We start from the raw sequence: 12018 nt of genomic DNA on the forward strand, positions 1-12018 counted from the left end.
TGTATTTAATTTTAGTCTTCTTCTGTCGCCTACAGTCTGCATCTGTCTCCGTCTGCTTGTCTCCATCTTTGCCATGTCATAGAGTGGTTGGTCCACAACCAACAGAGGGACTAACCAGTTCTATTTAGAGCATTTAATAATAACATAAATTCTTCCCATAACCAGTTCTATTCCATGTCTAACAATTTCTGGGGTGGTTGCTTTCTCATGGAAAAGTGGGAGGAGGCCTTCAATTACTTCTTGGAAGAAATGTTAAGAAGCAAATCTTTCAGGGTTTACCCTCTTCAGCAATAGGCGCCTGATTCTATACGGTCAGTATTCACTCTCTGGTACTCTGACTTTTTCCTCTTTTAACCAGCTCCAACACTCTTACAGTGAAGACCCCAGAATGATCCATTGAGCGGTACATGCAAGGAAAAGAAACATTAGGAACATGTACTTGTCACCTAGCCCTCATGCCTCCAAATTCTTAGGCAAATGTGCTCCATATGTTATGCATTAGGATCCTGATGCAGATGTTTAAATGAAAACTGTGCAAATCCTTTGATGTAAAAGCTGAGTTTTGTTTTTTGGTGAAGATCAAGGTGTCAGGTGTATCCATGGGCAGCTCCCTGCTCAACAGGGACTAAAGGGTGTGCGTCCAACTCCTTGTCAGTGTCTGGGTCCAAAATACGGCACACGCACTGTGTTACTCATCTGGTGTATTTTATTTGATTAGTGTATTCTATGTGTAATGGCAGTTTCCATCTTTTGCTGCTCATTACTCCACAGGTAGCATGGGAGTGATCCTACGCAGTAGACAACAGTGTAAATATAAACAGATGAATGTCCAGTCGATAATTCCAGTTTTGGGGTGTATTTATTTTCTTTGCATTGTTGAAATGAACATACCATGGAATATTGCAGTGTGGATTCTGAAGTGGGTTTCTGTCCTGTATCTCTGTGTCTGGCTGGTAAGAACGGTATGGCTCCTGCTACCTGTGTCCTCCTGTCCTGTGATCTGATCTGAATCTCCTGAACACCACAGCTGTGACCATTAAGTAAACTACCCAGTGCTCAGAATTCTAAAGCCCGCCACCAAGTGTCCAATAACCAAAACTACAACTTAGAAATAATATGCCAACCTCAGAATGGCTCCTACACACCGGCCCCTAATTGTCTTAAGTGTAACGACACAATTACCAAATAAAACATAAGGGGCCATATTCAAAATCATACATTTCACATCATATGCAGTTGCATTTCTCTTTTTTACAATTGTTTTTCAATTTCAAAATAAAACAAAAGAAAAAGTGTAGGGTTGGCATCCAAAGTTCTTTTTGTCTTTCAGTCTTTTCTTTTTCCTATGGCCAGAGGTTCGAGTGCATAACCAGTGTTGGGATATGCATGTTGGAAGGTGATTGTTGAAGTCCAGATGCACTGCTGCAGAGTAGCTGTCCTGCCACCTGTCTGTTCCATAGAACCTCACTGTCTGAGGTGTTTTGCCAGCCTTAGCTGACATCTTTTCCTCCCTCTGTTTCCTTGGATCCTTCTGATCCTCCAGCTCCCTCTCCGACTGCAGTGACTTTGAGGGACGTCAAATCCACTTGAAAGGGGAAGTCGTCGGATGAGATCACGGTCAACAGCTTCTCCTTAAATGCAGTGGCAGTGGTGGCTTTGCACATGGTGAACTCCAATTCAATCCACATGGATCCTCCCCACATCCGTTTCATTAGAACAATGGCAAAGCCAAGCACTATTATTTTATTAGTGAGCGCACTCAACACACTTTCGACTTGATCACGTTGACCTTCAACTCCAATGTTTATTTCCGTATCTACAACTCTAAATTGTACAATAAACCTCACATTCTCATTTTCTGCTGCTCCTGGGCCTGCTGCTCCAGCAGCCACTGGGACGACTTCAGCCATGTCTGTTTAGCCTGGAGCCAGTGTTACACAGATGGCAGTTCCCAGGTTCACTGGTGTGGCTGCGGCTATCAGTCAGGTGGATTGAATTGATGGGCAGTTCCGTTGTCGAGTGGAAAAAGTGTTCGCCAACTTCGCCAAGCGTCTCTGCTTCCTGCTGGAGGCGGATGGATATTTGATTGACAGCAGCAGCAGGGCAGCCAGTCTCATCCCTGATGGTGCCGTCTCTTCTTATAGGACCAGGTCACCTCTGGGACAACCAGATCTTATTTTATTGTTGTGTGGGACACGATCAACACAATCCTGAGATATTCTTTGTGTTCAATCTGTGTTTTTAGATATTTTAGTATTTCAGCCGATTTCAGCATGCTACAACTGGTCATATGATGCAAAATGCATCATATGACCAGTTGTAGCATGCTGAAATTCTAACATATCTAAAAACACAGATTGAACACAAAAACTAATTCAGGATTGTGTTGATCGTGTCCCACACAACAATAAAATAAGATCTGGTTGTCCCAGAGGTGACCTGGTCCTTTAAGTTCTTTGCCACCCACTATGTTTTATTGAAACTTACTGAATGAAATATCTAAAATATACTCTGAGTTGATATATTTCCTATACAGGCACAAACACAGCCCAACCTTAGTTAACTGCATTACTAACCGTTCCACTTGATTGGAGGAAGACACCCGCAGTAAGCTCTCCACATAGACTCCACCCTCAATATTCAAAAGAGGGAGAAGAAAGGTTTGACATTGTCAAGTTTCCTGGAACTGTTTAGTGCATTTCTTCAAGAATGAGAAAATAAGGACTGTTTTAGTGTGTGTCCATTACTTGATATTTGGGTACATTCATGACGGTGAGATTTCATTCAGTTGTGGTTATTGGTATGTTTGGAAATATTTATTTCATAGGTGGTGCATTTCACCCCCCCCCCCCCCCCCCCCTAAAAAAATAAAAAATAAAACGCTATGAGACTTTAATCCCTTTATACAATTACAAAAACACAGGGGCTGTTTTTCTACAACTACAGTGTGTAAAAGTGTATGGGCAGTCATAATTTAAGGAGCCACACACACACACACACACACACACACACACACACACACACACACACACACACACACACACACACACACACACACACACTATCCCTAAACCTAACCCCTAACCCTAAACCTAACCCTAATCCTTATTAGGACCTACTATTGGTCCTCACATTGTCTATTTTTTCCAATTCTACTATACGTGTGAGGACATCTGGTCCTCAGTAGGTCACAAATGTAAGACCACACACACACACACACACACACACACACACACACACACACACACACACACACACACACACACACACACACACACACACACACACACACACACATACTTGTAGATGAGGTTTAGGAGGACACTTTAGCTCAAACACGCTATTTACTGCATTAGAGGGACACCACTTTCCACTTGCTTTACTAATATGTGGAGCATGTCAAAAAAATCTATTTTGAGCCATAGAACACATATTTCACTCAAGTTTTAACAATCGGACAAAATCCTACATTAGGAGGACATTAGATAATTAGGTTCTAAGCTCCGCCCATGACTCAAATGTGAATTAAAAGGACTACATTAAGAGGACAGCTGCAATTAAACACATGAAAATATGTCACTGCAGGGTATTTAAGGGTCAAATGTGATTACATGTGACATAGCTAAACACAAACAAGGCATTCTATTGATGTTTTTAAATCTCTTCCTAAGACATTTGTTTTTTCGCTGGCTTTTAATGTTCCTTAATTTGCCTCATATGCTTATATGCTCATATGCTTTGGTGAACGTTTCTTGTTGTAAACTGCTACATAAAGTTTGATTTGATTCTTGTCTGATTTGATCTTTGACATAACATATTACAGTCCATTTTCATACAATGTGAAACTGCTGTTGTACTAAGCACCCAGTGATGTCTTGCCTACAGTGGTGTTACTGTTTCAACGCCTGACTTGCCCTCAGGATCAATCATACAAGTGGATTATGAGCCAGTACACATGCAGGACTGGAATGACATCGATACAAAGCTCACTAACTAAGTGTTGTTGGTGCCACTGAGATAGTAAACTACAATTCAATGCAATATGACTACTATGTGTGACTTAGCAGGCCTGAGAACAGGCTGAGTGATGTGATTTCAACATCTTCAATGTTGAGCTACTGTAAATAAATTCTGCAGTGAAGAAACAAGCATTTTCATACAACTTGGTCAAAGGGGGATCTTGAAAATGTTGTGACTGAGCGTTCAATACACTGTTAAGCTTTGTGAAGTTAACTTTACAGCTCGTCTGTTATTCTTGACTTCTTTAGAGATTTTCATAAGAGATTTACTGGGGAAAAAAAGAACACCCTTAAGGTTATAAGACCAAAAACCAATCATGAACAAGGTTCAACATTTATTTTTATTTTCTTTCAATAAAGTAAATAAAGTAACTGATGATCCCAACTTTTCACACTTTTTTTTTCTCTCGAGTAAATGGACTTTAAAGATCAGGACCATAACAGTAGACTGACAGCTTTGCTGTATATACAGTATACCAGTAAGACTCCCTAATCGGGAGATAAGCGACCGTTGGTCGCTTATCTCCACAAACAATATGTCAAAATCGTCTAGGAAGGATGGTGTGAGTCATGCTGGCAGTATGACATCACACCGTACACAAATGACCCTTATATAAGACCGGCATTATCTACCGACAGATTAGTAACAAGATGTCAAAATCGTTGAAGGTTGAATCTCCAGATATGGAGATAACCAATACATCCCTCCATATATGGAGATAACCGACGAGTCTCACTAAGTCTGACCTCACAAGCCCCATATTTGGACACGAACAACATATAACTCCATATATAGAGACATATATGATACTACTGATTGCGACTTTTATGCCCAATTGCCCATATATGGAGATATCATCAGCCATGCCCTTTTATGCCCATATATGGAGATATCATCTGTCTGTCACTTCTATGTCCAAATATGGAGTTCTGTCTCAGCCATTCCCACATATTTCAAATTAGTGACATACTACAAGGGGACACATACTCATATTTGTTGATTATTTTGGTTTCTATGGTTACCAGATAAAGATATTTCACTTTGCACAATTTGTTGATTTTTAGTTGCTATGGTTACTTGATAAAGGCCTTTCACTCTTTTGTTGATATTTTGCCACACATGATCTCCAAATTTGGGCATGGTGCACTGTCACAGTGACATCATAGCTAGTGACATCACCAGCAGCGAAGCTAGCAGTGTGATTGCGGAGATATGAGCAGGGCAAAGGTGTGACGTGTGACGTGTGACCGACCGACCGACGGACGGACGGCCGGTGGAGGTTTTCATAGTAAACTGCTCCCTTACGGTCGCAATAACCTGGTGAGCTTCAGGATAGGCTACATATGAGTTATAAAGTAACTACTGGTTACTTTCAGTTACTTTTGGATTACTGCTCCTCTTTTTGCCTCGATTGCGTACAAAATCCCTTATATTTTGAGTGGAGCGACCATCCAAGATGGGCCTCTCTGCTCTCTTGCATTGCTGGCAGTCAACCATTGTGGCGAGCTTTCCTTCCTTGATGTACCGCTTGAAGTATCGCATTACTGCAGCCACTTCTTGTGTTGACCATGGTTTCCATTTCCTCTTTGGTTTTTCTAAAGAAACAACAAAGATAAACGTTGTCAATTGCTTAAATGTCAATTTCTTTGCATTCTGTTAGTTAAACTTCAGTTCAAACAAAGGTATGTAAACAAAAAACCTGACGGGTTAAACATGATTCAATGGAACATGGCTAACTCATACCACAAGAATGACTACACCAAAGTCTATCTGATCTGCAAGGACATATGAAGAGTTCATTTGCAAAAACAGATAAAAGCCATTTTGGGAAAAAATGAGATGACTATTGTAAATAATGGTTAAGTTAGAGTTTTATTAGAATATAAAATCAATTTTGTTGTTAAGGCAGATATATCCCATTCTAAACGCCCTCAAAGATCAGGTTTTGTAGCAAAAACAGACAAATGACATAGCTCTTTGTTTGCAGAAACAGATAAATCCATTGGGCAGCGTGTTTAGACCACGTGATCCAAGATGGTGCCCCATTATGCACCAAACTTGTCTCAAACATTGTTCAGGGGTCTGCCATGAGGATAGTCAAACCAGGGGCCATGTGTGGCCCCCGTGGCCTCTGGGTGCCAGAGGCGCACTGTTGCCCCATTATGCACCAAACTTCTCTCAAAGACTATTCCAGGGGTCTGTCATGAAGATAGTCACACCAGGGGCCATGTGTGGCTCCCAGGGGCCAATTGTGTCCCCCAGGGGCCTCTGGGTGCCTTAGGCGCACTGTTGCCGCATTATGCACACTGTTGCCCCATTATGCACCAAAAGTCTCTCAAACACTGTTCAGGGGTCTGCCATGAGGAAAGTCACACCAGGGGCCATGTGTGGCTCCCAGGGGCCATGTGTGGCGGCCCCCAGGAGCCTCTGGGTGCCATAGGCGCACTGTTTCCCCATTATGCGCACTGTTGCCCCATTATGCACCAAAAGTGTCTCAAACACTGTTCAGGGGTCTGCCATGAGGAATGTCACACCAGGGGCCATGTGTGGCTCCCAGGGGCCATGTGTGGCCCCCAGGGGCCTCTGGGTGCCATAGGCACACTGTTGCCCCATTATGCACCAAACTTGTCTCAAACACTGTTCAGGGGTCTGCCATGAAGATAGTCACACCAGGGGCCATGTGTGGCTCCCAGGGGTCATGTGTGGCCCCCAGGGGCCTCTGGGTGCCATAGACGCACTGTTGACCCATTATGCACCAACATTTTCTCAAACAATGTTCAGGGGTCTACCATGTGGCCCCATGTGGCGTGTGGCTCCCAGTGGCCCCTGATATGGTACACTGGGGCCCCTGATGTGGCCTGTGAGGTGGCCCCTGGTGTGACTATTGTCATGGTAGACCCATGAACAGTGGTTGTGCCAAGTTTGGTGCAGATTGGATCAAACGGTGCAGATCAGAGCAGCAGTGCGCCTTTGGCCCCTGGGGACACCAGGGGCCACTGATAAGCCACTGATAAGCGACCGTTGGTCGCTTATCTCCACAAACAATATGTCAAAATCGTCTAGGAAGGATGGTGTGAGTCATGCTGGCAGTATGACATCACACCGTACACAAATGACCCTTATATAAGACCGGCATTATCTACCGACAGATTAGTAACAAGATGTCAAAATCGTTGAAGGTTGAATCTCCAGATATGGAGATAACCAATACATCCCTCCATATATGGAGATAACCGACGAGTCTCACTAAGTCTGACCTCACAAGCCCCGAACAACATATAACTCCATATATAGAGACATATATGATACTACTGATTGCGACTTTTATGCCCAATTGCCCATATATGGAGATATCATCAGCCATGCCCTTTTATGCCCATATATGGAGATATCATCTGTCTGTCACTTCTATGTCCAAATATGGAGTTCTGTCTCAGCCATTCCCACATATTTCAAATTAGTGACATACTACAAGGGGACACATACTCATATTTGTTGATTATTTTGGTTTCTATGGTTACCAGATAAAGATATTTCACTTTGCACAATTTGTTGATTTTTAGTTGCTATGGTTACTTGATAAAGGCCTTTCACTCTTTTGTTGATATTTTGCCACACATGATCTCCAAATTTGGGCATGGTGCACTGTCACAGTGACATCATAGCTAGTGACATCACCAGCAGCGAAGCTAGCAGTGTGATTGCGGAGATATGAGCAGGGCAAAGGTGTGACGTGTGACGTGTGACCGACCGACCGACGGACGGACGGCCGGTGGAGGTTTTCATAGTAAACTGCTCCCTTACGGTCGCAATAACCTGGTGAGCTTCAGGATAGGCTACATATGAGTTATAAAGTAACTACTGGTTACTTTCAGTTACTTTTGGATTACTGCTCCTCTTTTTGCCTCGATTGCGTACAAAATCCCTTATATTTTGAGTGGAGCGACCATCCAAGATGGGCCTCTCTGCTCTCTTGCATTGCTGGCAGTCAACCATTGTGGCGAGCTTTCCTTCCTTGATGTACCGCTTGAAGTATCGCATTACTGCAGCCACTTCTTGTGTTGACCATGGTTTCCATTTCCTCTTTGGTTTTTCTAAAGAAACAACAAAGATAAACGTTGTCAATTGCTTAAATGTCAATTTCTTTGCATTCTGTTAGTTAAACTTCAGTTCAAACAAAGGTATGTAAACAAAAAACCTGACGGGTTAAACATGATTCAATGGAACATGGCTAACTCATACCACAAGAATGACTACACCAAAGTCTATCTGATCTGCAAGGACATATGAAGAGTTCATTTGCAAAAACAGATAAAAGCCATTTTGGGAAAAAATGAGATGACTATTGTAAATAATGGTTAAGTTAGAGTTTTATTAGAATATAAAATCAATTTTGTTGTTAAGGCAGATATATCCCATTCTAAACGCCCTCAAAGATCAGGTTTTGTAGCAAAAACAGACAAATGACATAGCTCTTTGTTTGCAGAAACAGATAAATCCATTGGGCAGCGTGTTTAGACCACGTGATCCAAGATGGTGCCCCATTATGCACCAAACTTGTCTCAAACATTGTTCAGGGGTCTGCCATGAGGATAGTCAAACCAGGGGCCATGTGTGGCCCCCGTGGCCTCTGGGTGCCAGAGGCGCACTGTTGCCCCATTATGCACCAAACTTCTCTCAAAGACTATTCCAGGGGTCTGTCATGAAGATAGTCACACCAGGGGCCATGTGTGGCTCCCAGGGGCCAATTGTGTCCCCCAGGGGCCTCTGGGTGCCTTAGGCGCACTGTTGCCGCATTATGCACACTGTTGCCCCATTATGCACCAAAAGTCTCTCAAACACTGTTCAGGGGTCTGCCATGAGGAAAGTCACACCAGGGGCCATGTGTGGCTCCCAGGGGCCATGTGTGGCGGCCCCCAGGAGCCTCTGGGTGCCATAGGCGCACTGTTTCCCCATTATGCGCACTGTTGCCCCATTATGCACCAAAAGTGTCTCAAACACTGTTCAGGGGTCTGCCATGAGGAATGTCACACCAGGGGCCATGTGTGGCTCCCAGGGGCCATGTGTGGCCCCCAGGGGCCTCTGGGTGCCATAGGCACACTGTTGCCCCATTATGCACCAAACTTGTCTCAAACACTGTTCAGGGGTCTGCCATGAAGATAGTCACACCAGGGGCCATGTGTGGCTCCCAGGGGTCATGTGTGGCCCCCAGGGGCCTCTGGGTGCCATAGACGCACTGTTGACCCATTATGCACCAACATTTTCTCAAACAATGTTCAGGGGTCTACCATGTGGCCCCATGTGGCGTGTGGCTCCCAGTGGCCCCTGATATGGTACACTGGGGCCCCTGATGTGGCCTGTGAGGTGGCCCCTGGTGTGACTATTGTCATGGTAGACCCATGAACAGTGGTTGTGCCAAGTTTGGTGCAGATTGGATCAAACGGTGCAGATCAGAGCAGCAGTGCGCCTTTGGCCCCTGGGGACACCAGGGGCCACTGATATGGCACACTGGGGCCCCTGGTTTAGCCCTTTGTGTGACTATTGTCATGGCAGACCCTTAAACAGTGTTCATGCTAAGTTTGATGCAGATTGGAGCAATGGTGTGCCTTTGGCACCCCGGGGCCCCCGGGGGCCCCTGATATGGTACACTGGGGCCCCTGGTTTAGCCCTTTGTGTGACTATTGTCATGGCAGACCCTTAAACAGTGTTCATGCTACGTTTGATGCAGATTGGAGCAATGGTGTGCCTTTGGCACCCCGGGGCCCCCGGGGGCCCTTGATATGGTACACTGGGGCCCCTGATGTGGCCTGTGAGGTGGCCCCTGGTGTGACTATTGCCATGGTAGACCCCTGAACAGTGGTTGTGCCAAGTTTGGTGCAGATTGGATCAAACGGTGCACCTTTAGCACCCCTGGGGCCCCTGAGTTGTCCCCTATTGTGCCCCCTGGTGGCTATATGTGGCTATATAAAAGTACAGACTGCTTAAGTATGTTGTCAAAACTTTGTTTTTGCTCTCCTGTAAAATTCTGGAAATCCTTTTTGCGTCCTCGATATGGCCACATTCAATGGTGAAACATCAATTGTGGAGTTATCTGTTTTTGATAAAAAACAAAGTTTAAATGAAGACAAAAACTATTTTCTAATAAAGTTACATTTTTTATGATACATCTATTTTGTTAAGTCATTTTTACTTAGTCAAATCCACCCAACTTCAGTTTGATTGATATTACTTTGAGTGCACAATAAAAAAAAACTGGATTTGTGAACATTTATAAAAACGGAGTTATCTGTTTTTGCAAATGAACTCTTCATATACCACATGTCAAATAGTGAGCATGATGCTGGACTAAGGTCATGACCTACCGTCTTAGGTCTGGAGGCTATTCTTGCGAAGGCCTCGAGGTCGTCTTCCCGGCTGGTCTTCTCCCTGCAGAATAGTTCATATAGAATAAGTGATAATTTGATCAGCACTGTGAGTATGGCTAAGACATACAAAAATGACTTCATCCAAGTTTTTATTTGACCTTTGAGGACATAAAACACATACTATATGTCATATTACAGTGCATTTTCATACACTGTGAAAGTGCTTTTATACCAAGCACTGGTGTTCTCCTGCCTACTGTGATGCTGCTGTGACACCGGTCTTCCCCTCAGGAGCAATAAAGATCAATCATAGGAGTGGTATATTAAGCAAGTACACATGCAGGAATTGAATGACATCACACATAGTGCATTGACTAAGTGTTGTTTGTGCCACTGAAATACAGTGCGTTTGGAGAAACTGATATTCTATACAATGATATTCTATGCAATATTACCATTATGTGTCGCTTAGCAGCCCTGGGTGAAAATGCTGAGATGTGATTTCAAAAGCTTTAATGTTCAGTTACAGTTTGTGAAGAGCTGCAGTGAACAGCCAGATTCATCCATCTTAGCCGAAGAGGATCATGTAAATGTCAGGTCAGAGTGGTCCATTCTTGGCCTAATTAGAGAGCTTGATGCTGGACTGAGGTGGTGACCTACCGTCTGAAGTTTGGAGGGTCTTCTTGGGAAGGCCTGGAGGTTGTTTTCCCGGCTGTTCTTCTCCCTGCAGAATAGGTCAATATAGATCATGTGATGATGAACATCTTTTCTAAATACTTTGACCAAATCAAAGAAAGCGAGATACACCAAGAAGAGGACATCATGAGGACATCTACTATTCAACACAAAATTGTCACTGAAGTGTAGGCCTACTGTATTTAAGGGTTAAACAATATTCAATGGAACATGGCTAATACATACTGTACAACAACGACTTCATCCACGTTATTATCTGATCTTTGAGGTCATCTAACACATACTATAGCCCTCTGACATGTCATATTACAGTCCATTTTCATACAATAGGAAACTACTATTGTACCACCACCCAGCGATGAGGGAATACCAAAGGTAAGCGAGAAAATTGCCACCAGAAGAATGAGACTAGCAGGACACTGCCAAAGACACCAGGAGCTTCCAGCCAGCAAATTGGTACTGTGGGAGCCAACACACGGGCACCGGCCGCGAGGACGTCCCACAAAAACATACGTGGACATACTCAAGGAAGACGTAGGGACACAGAACACCAATGAGCTAGCCAGATGTATGGAGAACCGAGATGACTGGAAACAACGATGGAGGGCTCGTCTGAGGACGACCTAGATAGATAGACCACCCAGCGATCTCCTGCCTAAAGGACACTTAAGATTTATCTTAAGTGTCTTATGTCTTTTTGCAGATATAAAGTAGCCTAATAACAAACACATAAACCATGCTTTTAGACATTCAAGTACTTTTTCCAAGCAGCCACACACACGAGTGACACGGAAAAGGAGAAAGAAGCTCTGTTTCCCTCGGCCTCAATGCAAAGGGAAGGTCCCTCGACCATGCTCTTTCTCTCTTTAAATAGGATGGAGTGAGCTTGCTTTGATACAGAGAGAGAAGAGTTCACCAGCGAATGTTCACTAAATTT

The sequence above is a fragment of the Nannobrachium achirus genome (genome assembly GCF_963921795.1).
Source record: "Nannobrachium achirus genome assembly, chromosome: 1".
NCBI classification, from domain to species: domain Eukaryota; kingdom Metazoa; phylum Chordata; class Actinopteri; order Myctophiformes; family Myctophidae; genus Nannobrachium; species Nannobrachium achirus.